The sequence below is a fragment of the Microtus ochrogaster genome, chromosome 2 (assembly GCF_000317375.1).
Source record: "Microtus ochrogaster isolate Prairie Vole_2 chromosome 2, MicOch1.0, whole genome shotgun sequence".
NCBI lineage: Eukaryota > Metazoa > Chordata > Mammalia > Rodentia > Cricetidae > Microtus > Microtus ochrogaster.
The window spans coordinates 60,924,355-60,947,948 of NC_022010.1; the positions used below are offsets into that span (position 1 = coordinate 60,924,355).

Genomic DNA, 23,594 nt, shown 5'->3' on the forward strand with positions numbered 1-23,594 from the left:
AGGTTTCGAGATTTCTGTGCTAATGGTGTGCAAGAGCATGTGCCCCATAATACGGAAATAACTATAATTTAATTACAAAATATTACTAACTGGAAACATGCCAACATTTAAGAACTCTTCAGTTTCTTTCCTGACAAAAATAATTAAAATCGAATATAAAATACTTCATAGTTTGGATGGTTTCTGTCACTAATAGCTTATCCAATCACCCACATGATAAAATATTATATATTTTACTATTTTTGATATATTCTAAAATTTTCTGTAATAGAATATCCTGATTTTAAGTAGTAAAATGTCACGAGGTTCCTTCAGTGTTGGTTATATTGTTGTTCATAATCCTTGCCCTTGACTACTTAATAAAAACATCATAATTGCTTTCAAAAAGACAGCCATGAGTATTCAAAACGCTCTGAGCAGGCATCACTGGTCATGGGCTATGCCTCCGAATTTTAGTGGTACCTCCAGATTTTCCCACTGCCATGTAATACACCCTCTAAACTTTAAAGCTTCCACTTTAGACTATGGTAAAGCACCAACCATTTCCTTTTACATTTGCCATCTGCCAGTTCAGAAAGCTCCTAATGAGTCTGAAGCTTCTTCGAGGCCACTTGAAGTCTCTCTCATTAATCTCTGTCATGTGGTTCATAAATAATGAGACAGGTACTAAAGATCATCATCTTGTTTACTGACAAACACCACCAAAAGAGTCTGCACTAACACCCTAAATTTCACTAGACCCAGGATGGCCAGGCCTGAAGGAGTTCTGATGTGGGGACAGAACACACAGATTTAACATTTTTTTTTTAACCATTAAGCTAGTTAACTGCACTAGGTTTCAAGTAACGATTGCCCTTTCCATATCAAAACACTAGTAAGAATTACGATCGTACAACAGCTGAGCAGCTGCTGGCCTGGCAGTTCGCTCCACGGCCAACAGTCAGTCACCTTTCCGTTTTCCAAGCACATACCTCTCACAGAAATGTTTTCAGTGCAGCAGTCTACTGAGCTGGTTGTAACACCGGCACGATGTGACAACACAATTCATGATGGTTTTGCTTTTTCAGCCTGCACCTTTTTCTTTAAAAAAAAAAAAAAAATCTTTTCCTTTCAATCTGTCCACCAAAAAAAAAAAAAACCAAACCAACAAGACTTACAGAAAACCTGCCTTAGTCTTACAAATATAATGCTTTCAGTGAAGGCAGACCAGCTCTACACAACAGCTTTCAGAGAAGCAGGAAGCTGATCTGAGCAGCAGAGAGCAGGGATGGGGCGGAGCAGAAAGGAACTGAGCTGGAGAGAGGGAAGCACAGACAGTCCTGGCGGCTTCTAGTTAGCTATTGACAGTTTCATCTAATAGCATGGGTTTATGAACAGGAGCATCAAGCCTGTCATTCCTTTCCTTTCTTTTACGAATCTCTTCCAATCTAGTGAACTATTACACAGGGAAAGTAGGGCCTCCAGTTGCAGGGAAATGATGTAAGTTTCCCACTCCCACCAGTCCCTGCTCTGCCAATCCACCTCTACTCTGACCTGTGGCTATCCCCTCCCCATCTCCCTCCCCTTCCCCCCCACAGCCCAGGAGCTTAGGGCCCCCAGCTTGCCCAGCCCTAACACAGGGTAGGAGAAAGTATTCAGCAGTGGATAAGGCACATTCGTTTTGTTTTGTTTTGTTTTGTTTTGTTTTGTTTTGTTTTGTTTTAGGAAACTCCTCAAAGAAAAAGTAAAGGCTTTTCTATTTAAAAAACAATGCTGAATAGCCCAAAGCTAGTCAGTCCACAGGATAAAGGATATTAAGTAGGACTGGGGTAAGGAATGCAATTTAGCCAAAGGCAGCAGGTATGAGGTAGCACAGCAAGTAATGCTGGAGTCAGGAAGCTCAGGTCTACTTTCCTCATACCTGTGTAACCTGGGGCTACTGGCTTAACCCAAGGCTTCCCTCTTGGGTTAGGGAAGGAAGAATCTAAATATCAGGAGATCTCTTACACTATGGGAATTTTATGAATTGACACCTCCTAAAAAATAAAGCAGGAGCCAAAAAGTAATCTGTGGCTGTTTACTTATAAAATTGTATATAATTCCTTATATTAATCTATTTAAAATATGCTTTGCCAAAATTGACCATACAAAATGACTAACAAGAGATATACAGGAGGAAGAGTTAGAGGGAACTCAGTGTTGATCCTGATCTGGGGAACTTATACATTAAGACACGCTCAAGAAGGACAGCTTATCAACAGATGTATGGAAGCAGCTAAGACCCATGTTATTACCCTAAGACATTTACTATGTACCTGGGCCAGCACGGCTCAAGGTTAAAAAACACACCAAACTTAAATGGAGTATAAATAAATAAACAGACATGTCTTAAATTAAGAGCCCATAACACATGCTTTCTAGCATACTAGCCTTCAAATGGGAATATACAAACTCCTGTTAGTATTTAAGTGCCCCCCTAGGTCACTTTCATTCGTACGCCTCTCTAAAGCGGGCCAACTTTGGACTGTGCTTTCAGAGGATGGAGGCTTTTCCTATCTCCCCTTTCCAGCCCTCTTCTCCCATTTTACACAGTTAGAGCTCACATCTCACACCAACAAACTTAACTCTGAGGAGAGTAGCGAGAACCAACCAAACTCCTTACAGGATACAAGGTGACAATTAGTATTGCCAGTGGATCATGAATGGTCCTAGACTACTCATTCTTCTGCAACTCCAGTAGCTTGCCAACTTGTAACTTAAAATTGGAGGACGACCAATTGAATCATCCACTGATAAATCATTAAAGATATTTTTAACTGATGGATCACTGTGTTCATGAATATAACCCACAAATTCTCCCCACAGAATATTTCTCATTCTTTTCAAGGCTATCTATATAAACAAAATTTCACATTATATACACTAGAAGGAATGAAAATGAGTATTAATCTTGAATAATGCTAATCCACCAATTATAAAAAAACACCAATAATGCATTTTATTAAAAATTAAATGTTAATTAAAATATTTTACCTCTAATATTTTAAAAAATTCTTGATTTAATGCATGTTATTATGATCAGTGTGCACTAATTACTTCGATAGGTTTTTAAATAAGAGCCATATGGTCTTATAAATTAAAAGTTTTATCATAGATGTATGAAATGTTCCCTAATAAAATGTTAAACATAGTAATAGTAAGGTAAAATCCAGTGAGAAAAATACAAGAAAAAGTTCAGGCACAACTAAAAGATAATTAGTAAAAGGACAGTGAAGAATAACAAAGCTTGACTGTTTGACTAAAATAAATATACTTGATCATGAAAAGAGCCCATTCTGTGGAGATACGTGATATCTGTAATAAAATAACAAATATACCATCAACAAAAAATTTAAACTTGTAAATTTCTTAATTTCAATTGAAAATAAATGAGAGAATGACTGTATTTTCCAAATCATTTTACCAAAACAATAATGTGAACATCATTCTGGTCTACTCCTTCTTTCCACCCATAGAATTTTCAAGAATGAACAAAAACGCAGCAAACAAGAACAAATAGAGCCATGTAGACCCTCAGATGAAACGCTGGAATGACTAAGCTGCCAGGCTGACCTCTGTTCTTGTTTCCTAATTCTAAACCATTCTGTATGAAAATCTTTCTAAAACAGAGGACTTGCTTTCATCACCATAATTCAGCCTACCCTAGTGTTCCCCAGGAAGTTATCAGTAGCACCAATCCTGCTGAGTATTCAGGTCCCCCAAACCAGGAGGTTCCTTTAGAGGAATTCTGCATGTCTACCAGGAAGCCCTTGAGCAGGCTAATCCCTGGCTCCTGTTCCCTAGCTCCTGCTTACACTGCAAACTCCAGAGAAGGGGGAGGGGGACTGGAACAGACCTCTAACACCCTTCACTGGAAAAAGAAGCTAATAACTTCTTCAACTATCTCACAAAACAAAGTGGGTTTTGAGCATGCATGTGCTTCACTTAAAGATTCTTATTAAAATGTATTTGCCTGGCCAGGTGGTGGCATGCGCTTTTAATCTCAGCACGTAGGAGGTAGAGGCAGGAGGATTTCTGTGAGTTTCAGGCCAGTCTGGTCTACAAAGTGAGTTCCAGGACAGCCAAGGTTATACAGAGAAACCCTGTCTTGGAAAAGCAAAGGGAAAGAAGAAATGATGCTGCTGTGGCTTTTCCACCCTCGGTCAGGTTCCTCCTAAACTTTATCAGCACCTGCAGGAACCCTTCTCCCTCCCATTCTAATTGCTACAGGTGTGGAAATCAGCCAAAAGTGAGATCTCTTTCATCCTAATAAAAATGGATTAAGTAATGTGACAACCATAAAACACATCACGTTTGTGACACTTATTTCCAGAGGTCATATAGGTTCCAGATCAGTGCTACTAAGTGCAGAGTAATGGACACAAAACTTTAACTGTGTGTGTGTCTCTGCAAGGCTCAATCTGCTTGGCTAGAACTGATTCTCGGGATGCTTCAATGTACTTTAAATATGTAATGTTGGTTTATTTTAATATCAGATCCACTCCCATCTAATCATTCACACAAATTGTTATTACTATTATTAATCATCTGTTCACTAAATGTTTTTGCTTATTGTTCTGTTTGGTACTTGAGATTTCCGAGCTGCTAGCTCAGCCAGTGCTCCAAGCCTTTGGACTTCTTCAAATATAAAGGGAAGTACCAAATAAGCCTTCCACTTTTAAGAAACAATAAATACAATCAAGTAACAACAGCTAGAAGATAAAGTCTTTTAAAGTTAACGCATACTTTCTATCCTATTTTGAGTATCCATATCATAAGTTAAGACCACTGTTCTCATGAACTATTATTATACTCTATAAAATGCTGCCATCATTTCCAGGTATTGACTACAAATGTAAGTCTCATATTACTGAAGAGAATTGCTCAGGATTACAAATCAAAACATGAATGCCAGAATATGAATGCAAGCCTGTATGTAGACAGTCCAGCAAAGTCCCCTGCTCAGGCTCCACTGAAACAGCAGCAAGGAAAGGTAGCAGCAGCCCTACCCAATCTGTGCCCGGGGAGGCACCTTGCTTTAGTCAAGAGCAGACAGGCATTCTACACTTATACAGATCTGGATTTGACTCCAGAAAAATTGATCTGTGGGTAGGTTATATAATTTTCTCAAACCTCAATTTCCTCACTACAAAAAATAATAGCACTTGCAAGGGATCAAGAACATACTATCCTTAGTATACCACCACAGTTACTAGTAAGAGTTTTCTAAATAATAATTAAAATAGTAATAGTAATATATGATGTAATATTCCTTTGTCTAATATCTCCAGTAATTCTATTATATAGAAAGTATGATTTTAGCCGTGGGATGGTGGCGCACGCCTTTAATCCCAGCACTCGGGAGGCAGAGGCAGGAGGATCTCTGTGAGTTCTAGACCAGCCTGGTCTACAGAGCTAGTTCCAGGACAGGCTCCAAAGCCAGAGAAACCTTGTCTCGAAAACCAAAAAATAAAAAAAAAAAAAGTATGATTTTAATTGTCTTTTATCAATGAAGAAAGATGTTGTCCAAGACACTGTCAAATTTGCCTAGGTCACAGTGTTAAGTGTAAGAGATGATGCTGATGTTAACTAAGTAGCATGACTATGGATCTCACAGTCAGAACTATAGGCTCTGAAAATAATCACATTACCAACCACCCTGACCTCACTATTATCACCATCTGAATCTCCACCTTTACCACCTACTTTTTCTGCAGTTAGCTTGAAGGCCTTACGTCTAGTAGTCATCCCAGTAATAGCATATAAGAAGTGGCAAAGAACTGAGAATGAAGGGGATAAGGAGTTTAGAGGAATCCAAAACAAGGCTGGACCCTAGAGGAAAAAATATGGAGGAACTAAATAGAAGCTTGACACCAAGAATGTAATACAGGGAGAGAAAGGGAAACGTAATACCAAATTATATAAGGTGCCTAAAAGAATAAAAAGAAAACTGACAAATCCTTGCCTGTTTAATAACTGCTATCTGACCCTGTTGGGGGAAAGTAACCATTTTAATCAACAATCACTGATATGTGCAACCATGGTGAGAAGCATTTATATCTCCAACTATCAAGGTATCAAGATGCCCCTCAACTGTTAAACTGCAAATCTAGCTTTTTACATTCATACAAAACTATTTCCTGGGTTGCTTAGAGTATCTGTGTTTTGGCTTTTAATATACATTATTTTCTCTATAGCTTCAATTTAAATCTTAAAAGACTTTTTACCCTACATACAGGGTTTAGGGAAAATCACATTTGCTCATTGTCTTCAGAAGCATCAGGCTGTGTACTACATGTGCCTAATCATTAGACCTCTGATGGCCTCATCTGTGATTCGGTTTTGGTTTCCCCATTTGCCCTACCAAACAGGAACAATGGTGCACACACAAAAGTTCAGTACCTAGTCCACTGTATAGCTGTCAATTCAGAACCAAAACTGTCACAAAGTTTTTAATAGTACTTTCTATCTGAAAGATTCAAGAGTTTCTTGCCACTGAAACGGCTCTCAAAAGATCTGTTATCTTAGATCTCAAGTGACTAAGGTTTAGCAAATTAGTGATTACTTTCACTGGCAAGTAGTTGGGAAAGTGAAAAGGAACGCGACTAAGTTGATATTTCAGAGCTCATATTCTTGAGTATATGTTTCGTATTCAGTTTTCAGACTAAATGTACACCTTGGACTCATGATCACATATAACCTATTAACAATCTCAGAAACTTATCAATCCCGTGTGTGTGTGTGTGTGTGTGTGTGTGTGTGTGTGTGTGTGTGTGTGTGCATTTCCACTACAGGGGTGAGCACAAGATCACTGTCAGACGAACATGTTCAGATTGGCTGACTCATTGACTGCTATGATCAGAAGTGCCACAGGTCAAATGAAGACCAAACTTGAACTACCAAGGCTGTGTTAAAAGACATAGTAGAACCCAAGAGGTTTCTAAGAATAGATAATTAGCTTTATAAAATTATACAGTTATGATCATATCTAGTCAGAGAATTTTACAAACATTCTTGTCGCTTTTACTTCTCCACTCCTCAAAAATATCGTGCTGACAACACTTTTTGCTTTAATCTGGATCACACTTGGGTGTGTGTGCTTGTTGCAGAGGACTGGACACAGGCTAAGTAGATGTTCTACCATGCATCCGTAGCCATACACCTAATAATGATCTTAATACACCTTTTTTATTAATATAAGAAAATAGATTACATTTTTGGCTTCACACTCTTTCAGATTTTAACAAGTACAAAAATCATTAAATTGAAGAACTAATTAATTCCTAATATAAGCTATAGGCAAATCTAACAACAACTAAATTATATTTGTAAAGTCAAAATTTTTAACATAAAGTATTGAGTATCAAAATAATTATAAAAGACATTATATAAGATTGCAAATAATTCACTGGAAAGTTAAAAATTCATTCATACCGCATACTTTCAAATATTTCCCTCTTTCCATTCATAAAATCTTACTAAGAATATTTCAATCACTTTCATTATTCTGTCTCAATGGAACATTTCTTTCATTGGTAGACATCTTTTTTTAAACATTTTTTTTACTTTATGTGCATTGGTATTTTGCCTGCATATGTCTATGTAAGGGTGTTGGAGTCCCTGGAACTGGAGTTACAGAAATTGTTAGCTGTCATGTGGGTGCTGGGAACTGAAGCTGGGTCCTCTGAAGAGCAGTCAGTGCTCTTAACCACTAAGTCATCTCTCCAATCCCATTAGGCACCTTGAGATAAATGCATGTTACTGTAAGACTTGGGCCTTTTCTTCCTTGTAAGCTGGTACCAGTATGAACAGTGTGTACCCACAGTTTATATTTTCCAAAAATTAAATAAATTATATCTAACAGAAATGTATTCTCCCAGCCAGGCAGTGGTGGCACACACCTTTAATCCTAGCACTTGGGAGGCAGAGGCAGGCAGATCTCTGATTTCCAGGTCAGCCTGGTCTACAGAGTGAATTTCAGAACTGCCAAGGCTACACAGAGAAACCCTGTCTCAGATTTAAATTAAAAAAAAAAAAAAGAAAAGAAATACATTCTCCCACCTCAGTACATATTTGGTTTATTTGCATGCTATTTGTGTGTGTGTGTGTGTGTGTGTGTGTGTGCGCGCGCGCGCGTGCATAGATATGCACACATATATGCAATATGCATGTCTGTGTGCACATTTCTCTGGAGGCCAGAGAACAATCTAAGATGTTCCTCAGGAGCTGTCCTTCATGTTTTTGGGAGACTGAGTCTCTCCCTGACTTGAAACTCACCAAGTAGGCTAAGCTGGATAACCAGAAACCCTTAAAATCAGCTTACCTCTACCTGCCCAAGGCTTGTGGATGCCAGCTACCATGTGGCCACAAGTTCTGGAATTCAAATAGGAGACCTTGTGTCTGACAAGGAAAGCACTTACTTGACTTAGTGATCTAATTGACTGCCTGTAGAATATTCCTTCTACATCCTTTTAACTGAGAGACTTTATATTTGAAAGTTATAATTTAAAAGTTTTTTAGCAAAGTCTTTCTGGTTACAGAGACATCTAAAATTCATGTACACGATCCAAATATTTACCAAAAGAAATTTAGCAAACATACTTTGCAAAAAACATTCACTTTAGAGAAAGCCACCACGGTCACTATTACTCCCACTTTACCAAAAAAAGACAACCTTGATCCAGAAAGGTGAGTCAACATGTCACCTACTTAAGCTGTAGAGTCAAAATCGTAACTAGGTTTTCTTACTCCAAATCCAGTGCTTTTAGCATGCCAGAAAGTCATCAAAATATTTGTCAACACTATGCAGGGAGGCACAGAATGTTCCCAGAATTCTAAATGATTCTTCCTTCTCGAACCAATCACATCTAATTAACTATGTAAGTAACAAGTCTTACATTTTTTTTGAATGGGCTCTCACTGTCTCCCTGAATAATCTAAGCATAGTTTGATCTATCATTATTACTATTATTATTATTATTATTTCTGTGACTTTCTTCACCATGCTATGAAAATGTCAAAGGAGTTTGATGGAAAATGGTATAACTTTTTTTCTTTAGATGGGTATCATAGTAAAAGATAAATCTGAAGGCTCTCTTAAGATACAGCACCAAGACAAAAAAGTACTGATGTAACTTAGTGTGCAATTTCCTGCTGAAGAATGGATGGGTGGTCTATCAGGGACGTCATCAACCTTTAGGAAATTGGCTGATTCCTAAGGGTGGGTGATGCCTGGAAGCGGGCCTTATTTTGAGTCGTGTTAGGGAAATAAGGTCATGAAAGGTCAGCAAGTAGGTTTCCAGAGATACTGGAACAGGCGTACTGTGACTCCATTGGAACCACACTCGACTGTGCTACCACAGCAGAGTGGCATCCCTGCCCCCACACTACAAAACCGTTTACTCGCCATTATTGGCCCTAATCTTTGTGTTGGGTACAGGCCCATGACACAGCTTTACATGATGAAATAAATGATGAGTTAGTAAGCTTCAAGACATGAGACAGAAAGGCAAGCAGACCACACGGTCAACGGATGATCTATGTGGAGGCAGGTGGGGACTCTGAGCAGGGTTTAAACTGCAGAGTATCATAAAGAAGCAAGGCAAAGCAAGGCAGGTAAAAACTTAAACAGGTGCACATATATAAATGCACATTAAGAACTTTCAGTTTAGCCATGCTATAAGGCATTTAAGTATTATGGCAATTATTTGACTTTTAATTAAATCTTCATATTTAAGTGGTCCAACCTGGTGACAAGGAGCCCATGGAATGGTTCCTTATGAAAACGATTTTAATGATTTTTACAAAGGCTCACTTTAAGGAAATACTTGAAACATAAAATTGTAAAACTGCATATTATAGATGTGAAACCATATTTCGGGGGTGACAGGATTAAATCAAGATAAATGGATCATTTTAGACCCCAAAAATAATGAAAAGCAATAAAAGAATAACCAAAATGCATAGCTTATCAAGCAAAGTTGCTAGCCAACTATGAAAATCACACTCACACAAAAATTCCTTTTCCTAAATTCTGTTCATTCTCTAAATACATCTGTGTGCCTCACCTGTGATTCAAAGGGCAAAATTCTCAAAACAGGTACAGAAATTCTGTAATGAACAATAATCAGGACAACTGTTCTTTCTGATACCTTTCCAGAGTAAAAAAAGAGGAAATTCCACCTCTGCTACTCTGTGTGTGTGTGTGTGTGCGCGCGCGCGCGCTTGCGCGTGCGTGAGAGAAAGAGAGAGAGATGGAGAGAGAGACAGAGACAGAGAGAGAGAGAGACAGAGAGAGAGCACATAGAGCACATGTGTGTATGTGCTGGGATCAAATCCATAACCTTGTGCTATGCCCTCAGCCTCACTTCTGAAACCCTAAAAGGGAACTCTAGGTGGTACTACTCAAAAACCACATCAAGACCTAGGCTCCTCTGCTTCGCGGTGCCAACTGAAATCAACTGAACTTTCAAACCAACGGTGCTGCACTGAAAGCAGATAGCAAATGTGAATCATTTGTTATCACTTCAGTTATATTTTTCTTCTTAGATTCATTTATTTTATTTATGTGCTTGAGTGTTTTGTTACATGTAACTTATATGCATCACATGAGTCCCTGGTGGCCACAACATTCAAAAGAGGGCTTCAGACCTCCTGAAACTGGAGTTTGGGGTGGTTGTGAGCCACCTCGGGGGTGCTAGAACTGAACCCAGGTCCTCTGTAAGACAAACATGAGTTATAATATAAGCTCTCTCCAGCCGCTTCTGTTATGTTTCAGCTTTCAGATAATTACCTGAAAGAAGAGGGAACCTGATCAATAAGGCAGTCTGGAAGCAAAAGAAAAGCCACTGGATCAGGAAGCAGAAAACTCAGAGAATAATTCAGGATTAGGATTTAACTCCATTGACCATAATAATTCTTCTATCTAATAACTGTTTTCTCAGTTGTTTTATAAGAGCCTAGAGGGTGAAGCAGGTGAAATACATCATCCCTAATTCAGTATTTTTGTATTACTTGGGATTTTTAAAATATCAGTAATCTTACATAATTTATGATGACTCCTTTTTTTACTTAACTTGGGACTTTATATTCATAAGTTTTCATTGGTAGATATGTGATTTCTGTTGACATAAATACAACAAAGTCACATGACTACTGACATTTGATCCTCAGTGTCTAGCCCGGCAACCCCAAATCCTAGCACATGGTAGGAATCCTATCTCTATCGTGATATATGCACAATTTTTACCCCATCCTTTTCTACTTTTATGCTATTTTTAAAAAATAACACTGATTTTTCTTATATTACTAAAAATATTAGTTGACATAATCTTAATGACTGAACAAAAAATAGATGCATTTAAAAGTAAAATTGGGAAATGTGCAGAGAAGTTAAGCATATTGAACAAAGTTACTCAGCTTATGGGGACTTTGCACTGGGATTTGAACCTCAAATACCTAATTCAGAATTGCTTCTCTGAGTAATAACACGCATTTACTCCCTCCCTTCCTACAGCTCACTGGAGCATTTTAGCTACTGGCTTGTCTCCAGGATAAAATGGCAATGCAACCCAGGCTCCCTCATTGTTCTCACACTATCTACCTCCCACCCTGATTCTCTGAGATCCTTCCCTTAACTTTTGTGATCATGAGTCTTCACACAGCTGGCAGCCCAAACGTTCATCAGAGTGTGTGCTCACTTCCCTCTCTCTCCCAGCCTCCAACAGCTCAGAGCTCTGTCCTCCATGAAGCATAAGAGCAATTGGAACCATCATTCATGCATTTCAATACTGCCAGAGTCCCTTACTGAGCACCTACCGTGTAGCAAATACAGTTCCAGTCACTAGAAAGGAGGAAGAGCAGACAGTGCTTCCAACTTTATGGGAAGAAAAAGATAAACAAATGAAGAAAAAAAAAAGACAAAGATAATTCCTGCCAGTAATGTGCATTGTGAAAAAAGATAACTTCTATACTGAGTGGCTGGCTTTCTTTACATTTATTTTGCAAAACTAAATCACGGAAAGTAGGGATTCCAAGTCCCAAGCTTGCATGTAATAGATACATTTTACTAACAGTTAATTAGGAAAGGTATAATGAGGGAGGAAGAGGGGAAAAGGGAAGGAGACGGAGGGAAGGAGAGGAAATGGGAGGGAAGTTAGGGGAAAGAAGAAAGCAGGAAAGAAAGGGAGGGAGGAGAGAGAGAGAGGAAGCAGGCCTAAAACTGTGATTAAAGCTGATTAAAGTTAGTCTTGGCCTTCAACTGTGTTGTTCTGACTTAGTAAAGTTTCATTTGAAGTGGAACCTATTTTCTATACTCTCACTCAACCCCCCATTGACAAAGCCATGCTACTACTGACCTCTGTACCTGCCCCAAAACAGGTTCTGTTTTGGGACAGCAACCAAAACTTTTACAGAAGTCAGCAAAATGAAAACCTCATACTCTAATTCTTTAGGAATTGTGAAAAGAAATTTCTAGTGTAGATTATCTAAAATTATAAGAAAATCCAAATTATTCCAATATGTAACTAAATTCATTGTAGTTTTTGTTTTGTTTTGTTTTTAATATGCTTTCTATGTGGATCTAGCACTTGAGGGCAGTGCACACAATGGCCACAAGAGGGCATAAGATCCCCTGGCGCTGGAAACAAGTATCTGCGTGAACTGCCAGATGTGGGTGCTGAGAAGTAAATTCAGGTCCTCCAGAAGAGCAGGTAATGCTCTCAACCACTGACCCACCACTCCAAGCCCCTAATATGAAACTCAATTCTTAAAAGATCAACAAAAGCAATTCAATTTCTACTTTTAAATTATTTTCTAAAATCTAGAAAAGAATATATTTTAACAGACCAGAAACAAAACTCCCCAAAGTATGCTTATAAATAAATTAATCTATTTATGCATAAGCATCAATTAGTACAGTTCTTTAAAGACAGTAATTCTCAAACTTATTCAGCCTCGAAAACAGAAGTAAATACAAAAACAATCTTGTGGACACATGCTGAATCCACAATTTTCTTACTGCTCTATTATTTTCCTTTTAAGGCATTTATGGAATTAAAATAATTATTAATACCAGGTAGAGTAACACGCACAAGAGGTAGAAGCAGGTAGATATCTATGAATTCAAGGCCAACCTAGTCTACATAGTGAGTTGCTAGACCCAGTCCCATAGAGAAAACTAGTAATAGTAACAATGTAGGGGCTGTGGTCCCTGCTCCCATCACACAGGTTTAGACACAAGATTATCAGAATGACTTTTACAAACTATGCTAAAACAGTTGGTTTTGCTTCTAAAAGGTATACAAAACTAAAAAAAGAGGAAAATAAAAGTATTGCATCAATAACTTGACTTCAGTATTAAAAATAGATCAACTACAAATTAGTTGAATCAAGTTCAGAAGAAAGATACTGTGGCCAGCAGGTGGTGGCGCACTCCTTTAATCCCAGCACTCGGGAGGGAGAGGCAGGCGGATCTCTGTGAGTTTGAGGCCAGCCTGGTCTACAAGAGCTAGTTCCAGGGCAGGCTCCAAAGCTACAGAGAAACCCTGTCTCAAAAAACCAAAAAAGAAAAAAGAAAAGGAAAGAAATATAGTGTGAACAGCTTACAGGTCCTGTGAATACGTGCTGTAGCATTCAGCTGGTACTTTCATGAGACTCCTGGATGTGTAAACTACTGTGTCTCTGATTTTTGTGCCTTCTCTTGAGGCTCTTTTATTTTTCTGTTAGCTTGGCTTGTCCAACTTTAATGCGATTTTTCATATTATCTTATTATGTTGCACAATATTTGTTTACACTATATGAACATGTGTCACTGTGATTGGTTTAATTAAAATCTAAATGGCCAATAGTGAGGCAAGACAGAATAGATGGGATTTCCGTGAAGAGAGAGAACAGTGGGAAGAGGAAAGGTAGAGTCTCCAGCCAGTCATGGAGGAGGCAGGATGGGCAGTACAAAGATGAGGTAACGTGCCATGTACCAGAGCACAGATTTAAAAATATGGGTTAATTTCAGCATAAGAACTAGTTAGGAACAAGCCTAAGCTGGAGTCGAGCTTTCATAGTTAATAAGTCTCCACGTCATTATTTGTGAACTGACAGTCCTGACAAGAAAGTACCACTACATTATTACATTTTATTTAGTTATGTTTTGCTGTTACCTCTTACAAGCCTGTTCTTTTCCAATGAAAGAAAGGGAGTGGATCCAGATGGAAAGGAAGTGGGGAGGAAGTGGAAGCAATAGAGGGAGGGAAATTATATCCAGATTATATTATATGAGAAAAGACTATGATTAGTAAAAGAGGGAAGAAAAAAGGACGCTGTGTACAGTTTAAAGTTCAATTTATTTTGAATAACAGCATGTTTGGCCTTTCTGTTTTTAAATAAAGCAACTCTATGAAAATTAGTCCCAAAATGAATACTGAATACTATTTAGCAGATAAATATCCCAACTTCTCCACTGACTGATCCAGGGGCTACCTGTATTACACAAGGGCTCTACCATGGAGTTACATCACTTAGAATATATTTACATATATATTTCATAAAGCTAAATTAGCACTTAAAAATTCAATTTTCTCTTTAAACTATAACTGAATCAATAATTGCTATAGAATCTAATGGTGCTGGAGAGATGGCTTAGCAGTTAAGAGCAGAGCATCCAGTTTAACTCCCAGCACTCACACAGAGACTCACTACTGCTCGTAACTTCAGTTCCACTGAACCTGACGCCCTCTTCTGACTTCCACAGGCACCAGGAACACATGAGGTACGCTTGCATAAATGCAGGCAAAACACTCACATACATAAAATAGAATAAATAAAACTTTTTTTTAAAAAAAAAATCACGTTATCATGCACGATGGGTAGTAAGGAGCTAATCTTTTAAAAGTCATTGATAAAGTGGTTGAAAAGTTTATCTACTTGGTCCTTGTAGCTCTTTAAAGTTTAAAAGTTATACCAAGAAATTTAGCATAGTAGCATCCTAGTTAATGAAAAAGCCTGCTTATAAGACTCAAAGCTATTTGAAATACAAGACAACCCCATAAAGTCTAAACAACAAATAGACAAACAAAAAGCCCACTGAAAGCCTTCTGTATGGCTAAATTTAACATGCAGCAGGTCGCATATACTTAAAGCAGGCCCTTACACCTCGTAACACGCCAACTTTAACTGTCATCAGAAGTGCAGGAATTCACATTTCCCTCACTGTCTAATTCGTAGCGAATCAACTAGACTGCTAACAACCTTGGAAATAAGCAAATGATAATGGAAAAACTACAAAAGCCCAGATTTTTTTTTTCTAAAGAACAGCATTACAGTTCTCAGGGAAGCAACAAGCACACTGCACCTGCACCCCCATTTCTCACCCAAAACTGAACAATGGCAACTGTACACTTACAAAAATAAACAAACAGAACACAATTTGGAGATTCTCTGTTAAATCCCACTTATGGAAGCAGAAAAATAAGTCATGAATTACTGAAAAACTTAAATTTTAAGCTTTTTTTTCTTTTTTACAGTTGAAACTCGTTAACGCAGAACACGGAAATGATCCAGTAAAGTGCTCACCCGCGCAAGCATGATGACCTGAGTTTGGGCCCTGGAGCCTACACACGGTTGGAACTCACCGACTCCACAGAGCTGTGCTTTGCCATCCACTCCCACTCACTCACCCCACACACTAACAAGACACCTGTTAAACTTCTGGAACTTACTGCTGCGCATTATAGTTTACCAGATACATTATAGCCCTGCAACAAAGCACCAGCACAGACGCGCAGCCTTAGTTCGGTGCCAACAAACCTTGAGGCAAGACACTACTACTTTACACAAGAAGGAACTAAATTCATGCCTAGAAGCTGACTTTAGAGTATTAATTCTTTGGCAATTGAATGGCTATGATTTTCAAGGACACTCCCTTAACTGGCAGAATAGGATACTTAAAACCCTAAAGGCATAGCTTCAGTGCTTCTATAGAAAAGAAACAATATCTTAAAAACACATTAGTCTTATATATGCTGTCTAAGCAAGAGAATAAATGACTTTAAGCAAAACTGAAAAATGTTTTAAGAGCTTCCGCACATGATATCTGTTTGCTAGAAATTCTCAAAAGTTGCACAAATCCTTTTCCAAATATTTTCAAATATTTCAAAATTTGCTCAACATTTGTTACTTATAGAAAGTACTTTACAAGTACTTAAAAATATTCTGCAAGCAAATAAAAATGCTTTATTAATCAAAAAGCTAGACAAAATATCTAGTGTCTGAACAAAAAAATTACTTCTGCTTCAATCTTTTAATTTTAAATTATAGCCTCTTTTTTACAGAAATATCTCAGTTCATCTTATACATACACTATCAATGCAGAAATACTATGTAATAGTGATATAAGCTGTATTAAACTCTGATAATAGCACTACTAATAATATACTATAACTCTTTTCTAAAAATATATGACAAGTATTCCTCAGAGGATACAGTATATGATTAATAAGAAGATTTAATAAATTCTATAAATTCTTCCCTGTTCCTGGTATATTATATTATTTATGAATAACTCAAATCCTTACCTGAAATAATAAAAGACATTGCTAATCCAGGACGCTATAACCATATAGTATGAATGCAGTGGATACAAAGCTCATACCCACAACACAGGGAAACTAGCAAACCACTCATTATAACTTGGCATTCAATTCTATTCCTGAAGCTACTTTTTAAAAATCTCTGCCTGCTTAATACCACAGTTATTTTCTATTTATCATATTTAAAACATCTGAAGACAGAAGAATAAGGAAAATATGGAATCTTCATTTCAGACTCAGTAGGAGCCAGGTACAAAAGAAGACAGTAGTGATAACACTCCCAAGCCAAAAGTTCAAGGCCAACCTTGCCTGTTTACTAATTTTGAGACAGTCTCAAAACAAACCAACAAAGAGTGGGAAAGGCGAAACACCTTTAATCCCAGTACTAGGGTGGCAGAGGCGTGTCTCCCTAGGACAAGTCTAGATCAAGGCCAGTCAGCTACAAAGTGAAACCTTGTCTAAAAACAAACAAGCAAACAAAAGGGGAAAAGTCATTTCTTTCCTAGGACTTGGGGCAGGGAAGATTTTGAATTTTTCCTTTATCTACTCCAAGCTACCAAGAGCACACAGTAGCAACAGCCATAGTATAAACATAATTATTCTACAGAAGCTCAATAAATGAAAATATAATTGAAGATATTTAAAACAAAACCACAGCTTGCTTGAAAATTCCAAAGCTTGATTGATAGATTCTAGTGAAATATATACAAAACAAAACTCATTCAAGAATGCATTTGAGTTATGGTTAAACAAGTCAACTTTAAAAAGGATTAAGGTTGAGTTTAAGTTCTCCATATTTAAACATTTATTTCCATAATTATAGAAGACTCAAATCATGACATTTACTTAAAATATTTCCTAATATTTTTTTTTTTGATTTTCAAGACAGGGTTTCTCCGTAGCTTTTTTTGGTTCCTGTCCTGGAACTAGCTCTTGTAGACCAGGTTGGCCTCAAACTCACAGAGATCCGCCTGCCTCTGCCTCCTGAGTGCTGGGATTAAAGGCGTGCGCCACCACCGCCCGGCTATTCCCTAATATTTTTAAACCATGGGATAGTTTCTTCTGATAACATACCTAAATATCAGATAAGAATAGACATTTAATATAATTGACATCAAAAGAGTACAATGTTTTACTAATTAAATCTGATAGGAAATCTTACTGCTATTGACAGTAAAATAAAACAAATTCTAAGTATATTTTATTGCATGAATGTGAGACCATAATACAAAAACAATGCTGTGCATCCACGAGAATTAAAAATCACGGCAATGTTGAAGGGAAACCGGGGGAATAATAATCTTGAAAATTAACCGAGGAAAACCCAATGCCCACCTTCTGTCCAAATTACTGCAATAGAGTCGTGTCTCTAAAATAAGGATGGCAACAAGCAGAGAGAGCGAAGGGGGGGCCTACAATCTACTTTTACTGTTATCTTTTTATAATTTCCAATATATGAAAATATAGAACTGATAAAATGAGAATATGTAGACTCAAAAATGATTAAAAGTATCTAGACTGCTTATAAAAATAATTTAAATAACCAATTTAACAGAAGAATTTTTTTCTTAATACCTGTTGTGTTCAGAACTAAGTTTTTCAAAGGCAATACAGTTATTGAGGGAATGGGGTCCTCTGCCATAAACAATGATATAATCAAAGATATCCCAGAGTTTACTAGCTCAGAATCCTAACAGACATTTAAAACCCTACAGAAAATAAGAATAAGGACTCTAAGGTCACCAAGGATAGGGCGTTAGTGCACTTAAACACAAACAGAATGAAAGCTGGGCCTGGGAGAGGCAGCTCCGAGCCTGATTAAAAGCCCAGGGCTCAAACTGGGGAAGAACAAATCCTATCAATAGTGAGGATTACTCTTTTAACTTCTTCTTTCTGGTAATAAAAGAGGCGCCCTAAACATAGGTTAAGTGTCTAAGTAGAAAGAAGCATAAAGACGTCCGTTGGGATGGGAGGAACTACAGCGCATCCATCAACATTTCCTTGAAAAGGCCTGCCAGGCTCTCAGAAGTTACACTTAAATAATGTGACCCCTTCCCAAGAGGACAATAAGGAGACAGATTAGACCCTTCAAGAAGTGATTCATCCCAGGACATGCATGGCGAGAGGGGATCCTACATAAAGCCTGGACCCTGTGTGTTTGCTTAAGCCGCAGCACAGCTTTCTGTGGCCCTTTAAGTGGGAAGTCTTTTTAAGGTACCTAAAATCGCAGGACAAGTGACTACAGCAGGCTCGTAATGGAGTGATAAACACAGCAGCTCCAAGACTGTGGGCAGCACCTGCTCTCCTCTCCTCTCCTCTCCATGTCTATTCAAAGAACGAATACCAGTGCATGATCTGCCGGGCCCTTTACAAGGCCACTCGTCTGACTCAAATTCTGAAGAAAACTTAAGCCCAAGCAGTAAAATGAAACAATGGAAGGCAGATTTTTAGGAGAAATGCAGCTCGCAACAACTCCAGAGGAAATACAATCAGGAAAGATCGCAGGCTCTGCATGCTTATGGAGTTCTTCCCGCCCTTACAAGGGGGCTGGAGTACAGAATGAGTGTCCGTGGGGTCACAGGTGATACCAACAGATATAAAATCACTGGGGGAGGGGGTGTCTCAAAATTTAAATAACCACCTATGTCCAAAATCTCAAAATTAACCCATCCTAACTAGAGAGCTGCCTCTTGTGCCTGCGTCTTGTGCCACACTTCCAATTCTACCACTGTCTTATTTAGTTTAAGGAGGGGAAATGTCTGTCACATGCAGAGCTCAGGGAGTGCTCATCTGCCCGGGTGAACCACAGAGGTGAACCTCCACTGGAGCCAGTGCGCTGCGCTTCCCCCTCCTTCCCGCAGATGGAGTCAGACAGAGAAAAAGACTGCTTAGGGCCCGAGAACACCGTAGGCTCTCTCAGCAGACTGGCAGGAAAATGAAGCCACAGAAACGCCGTGCTTCTAGAAAGAAGGCAAACGTAGACGCTGCTGCTTTGAAAATACCCTAGAATTCTAACCTAGTCACTGGCCCACCATATCTTCAGTACACACAAAAGCTAATGAGAAAAGGCTTCTGATAACTACTGAAAAATGAAGTTTAAACCCTGCCCTCTCTCCCAGAGTTAAGTCTGTGTCCCTAATAGGAGGCAAGGTGGTAAAATGCCCTCTCCTGAATGAATTGATATTCAAGTTGCTCTCCTCTGTAGCGCCTTGCTGTTGCCTGGAAACAGGAAACCCTTCCCACCTACATGCTTCCTGACTACTTCCCCCCATGTCTCCCTCTTACAGCTCAGTGAATGTACCTGGCCACGCTTCCAGATACTGTTTATCTTGAAGAGTGATTCTTCAATAAAATAGAGGAGCATTTTTAGTCTGCCATCTAACCGCTTGGACAGCACACTGACTAGACACAAAGGAGTACTGAGAACTTCAAGTGCTTATTCAGACAGAAGCAAAAACACACACTTTACCAATGGAGTTTAAAATAGCACATAGTCACTAAAACAAATGGGTTTTAAAAAAAAGTCTTGGATTTTTGTAACCCACTCTCTGAACATCTTACTTCCTTGGGGTAAAAGACAGCATGATGCAATTGACACTTTCTTGCCATCAGTTACCTCAATGTCTCTGCATAGCTCACATCACACCGGCGGGTAAGCCTTTACCTGCTTTCTAGTCCAGTTGCTTCCAATGCACTTCAAGCATTGATTTTCACTCATCGTTACTGTAGCAAAACAACTACTACATCTTATTATCAATTACTTAGGAAAACTATGTGCCGAGAAATATCAAAGCCATTTGTGCATCTTTTCGCTGTAGTCACAATATCTATTCCTATGCACTAGCAAGTACTACAGTTTTCCCACTTTACACACGAGGAAACGGAGGTTTGGACAATTTGAGTAGCGTTCCCAAGGACTAGTTAGCCTTCAATTCCTCAACTACGAAGACAGCAGAACAATTTTGCTTTCCTACCCTTCCTTCTAATCCATTTTCCCATTTCAAAACATATATATTAACAAATATAAGGCCAAATGTGGGCTTCACATTGTGCTCCACACCCAATCCAACACTACAAGACTCCTTTACTGAGGGGCTAGGGCAGTAAGGTTCCATCCCAGTGTTTAATTAATGTGGCTTACAAGAAACAAATATTATATGCTTTTATTTTTTTAATTTATTTATTTATTGAGGATTTCTGCCTCCTCCCCGCCACAACATCTCTAAAAGCATATAATAATTCTTGAACTACAGTTCTACAGTTCTACAGTTCTACTACAGTAGAAGGAAGTGTCTTCAGGCTAGGAATGCAACTCAGTCCTAGCATGCATAAGGACCCAAGTTTAATCGCTAGCACCATAAGAACAAATCAATTAATAAGTGTCTTCTGCTGATTTAATGTTTTTAAGGAGTCTTAGGGGGAAAAAGTCATAACGTTAAGTTTTGGTTTCTTGCAACCACAGACTTAGAACCCTAATGTTAAGACACCCCCCCCCCAAAAAAAATCACAGGTAACTAGCTCCAAGATAGATGACTAAATTAATTGATCAATCAATACTCTGAATAGTGAGCTGTACCTTAAAAATGCTGAAGACCAGAGAGCACATTTGCATCACAAATTTACTAGATGGATGGATGGATGGATGGATGGATGGATGGATAGATAGATGATAGATAGATGATAGATAGATAGATAGATAGATAGATAGATAGATAGATAGATAGATAGATAGATGATAGATAGATGATAGATAGATAGATAGATAGATAGATAGATAGATAGATAGATAGATAGTGGACTACTCAAAGACTTCTAAAGAAAACCAAAAATTATGAATTGTCCCAGTCAGAGAATTAGTGGAAAACTCCTGAACTGAAATTAGCAATTGTTGATTAATTTCAGGAAGCCTATCCTCTAGTTAAAAGGAAGTAGAAACTAGAGAGGTGGCTCAGTAATTGAGAGCACATACTGTTCTTATAGGGAACAGAGTTTGGTTCCCGGTACCCATGGGAGGTGGCTCATAATCACCTGTAACTCCAACAGATGGCCCAAAGCTCTCTTCTGGCCTCCATAACCACCTGCGATGCACATATCCCCGACACCACACACATGCGCGCGCACAAAGCATAATTAAAAATAAAAATAAATTCTTTTTTAAAAAGAAAAATACTCTGAAAAACAAAGGCATATTTTGATTCTTAGTACACCAAAAAAGAAAAAAAAGAGCAAAATCACAAAATTCCAGGCTAACAATCTCAACAGGACTGGGATCCACTGCAGTCTTCAAATTCATGAACCACTTCCACTCCAGTGTTTCCCTGGCACTGCCTAACCCTCAGTATTCTTCCGTCTACATCTGTGTAGGCATACCAACAACAGGTGGCTGTGGAAAGCAAATGGGACTATGGGTGGGATAGCATTACACACTATATATATGGCTTATATTGCACATGTATAAAATCCATAATTTGAAATGATTTATAGAATTATTAACGGGGGGTGTTAATTGAGCAAAATTATAAGCTGATAAAATTTGTGATGCAAATGTGCTCTCTGTTCTTTAGTATTTTTTAAAGTTCTTTTTATAAACTTTGTTTTCCTTATTCTAAAGCACGATTAATAAAAGCTCAGAGACTGATGCTGGAGTTCGACCTGAAGACCCAAAAAGCAAAGCAGCCAGCCACTGGCTCTTACCTCAACCTCAGTCCGAAAATGGAAATCCTGCCTCCCGGAATCTCAGAATGAGACTGTGTCTCAGAGCTATGTCCTCCCATTTTACAGTCCTCACTAGGGCTGGGATTAAAACGTGCACCTCTACCACCCAATTTCTATGGCAAACTAGCGTGGCTACCGGGATTAAGGATGTGTATCATTGATGCCTGGTCTGTAAGGCTGGCCAGTGTGGCTGTTTTATTTTCTGATCCTCAGGCAAGTTCTATTTATTAAAATACAAGTGAAATGCCACTACATCCTCCCCATCACATTTCTTTTCCAGTCAAACATACAAGAAAATCTTGAGGGCAACATTCCCATCTTAAATGCTTTATTTAACAACATTTAAAAACCCTGTTAAGCAACTGTTTCCCAAACTTTTGAGATGGTACGTTTCTCAAGGATCACATGTCTACTAAAGTTATTTAAATTAGATAGTATTATCCGATGAAATTAGTATAATGACCAGTATCAGGTTAGCAGACCATTTCAAATATATGTATTTTTTGATTTTGATTTTTAAGAGACTAACACTTACTGCACTGCCCAGGTTGGCCTTTCCTAAATGAAAAGGGTACTGAGGTTGAGAAATGTCACATTCCCTAAAAATAAATAAATAAATAAGACAAAACAAACAAAAAAAACCTACGTATTCAAGACATCCAGGAATAACAGCAAATGAATGTCTTATGAACCTTACCTAGTAATTAAAATATTTTCCAAATTTAGCCATGGTTCACGATTTGTTAGATGAATAAATAAATAGTTTATGTTTTCACAACAATGAAGTAAGCAAAAATGAAGGGGAACAATGGGAAATTACCTGTTTAGGTTACAATTATACAGCTGGAAAAAATAATGAGAAAATTCTTTACATGTAACTTTATCAAGTTTATAGACTTCCAAGTGTTTGGGAGATGAACTTATCCAAGACAGAAGCTTGGTTATGCCACCAGAGTTCACACAAGTAGAAACAACGTTTGTTCCCTGCTCACTTCTTTTTGGGTTTATATGAATCTTAGGTTCTAACACACCTAAAATTCTATCTCGTTTTTAAGTCTGCAAAAATCTAATAATGGTCAGATACGTGGGTCTCAGACCTGAGTGAAAACTTTGACAATAGCACTATTGTTCCACCTCCCTACCCCAAAGAAGTCCACGAGTTGGCTCACAGTGCCCTCGTCAGCATTGACAACAAGGAGTCAAGAAGTATTCCGAGAGGGGAAGTAGACAAGATTGCCAGGCAAAAAATCGGGATCTTAAGGGTGGGGTGGGAGGGGG

General features: G+C 38.2%; 1 protein-coding gene across 9 annotated transcripts in view; it reads right to left on the bottom strand.

The window, feature by feature from the left end:
• Positions 1–23,594, bottom strand: part of Bbx (BBX, HMG-box containing) — a 248,788-nt gene that overhangs the window by 174,009 nt on the left and 51,185 nt on the right. The window contains exon 1 of one of the 9 annotated variants that reach the window (XM_026786244.1): positions 972–1,035. The exons of 7 other annotated variants lie outside the window; for them this stretch is intronic. The gene's annotated coding sequence lies outside the window, so the exon portion shown is untranslated. Of the gene's footprint in view, positions 1–971; positions 1,036–23,594 lie in introns of those variants that run through there. One more of the 9 variants, XM_013352345.2, reaches the window with a different exon arrangement.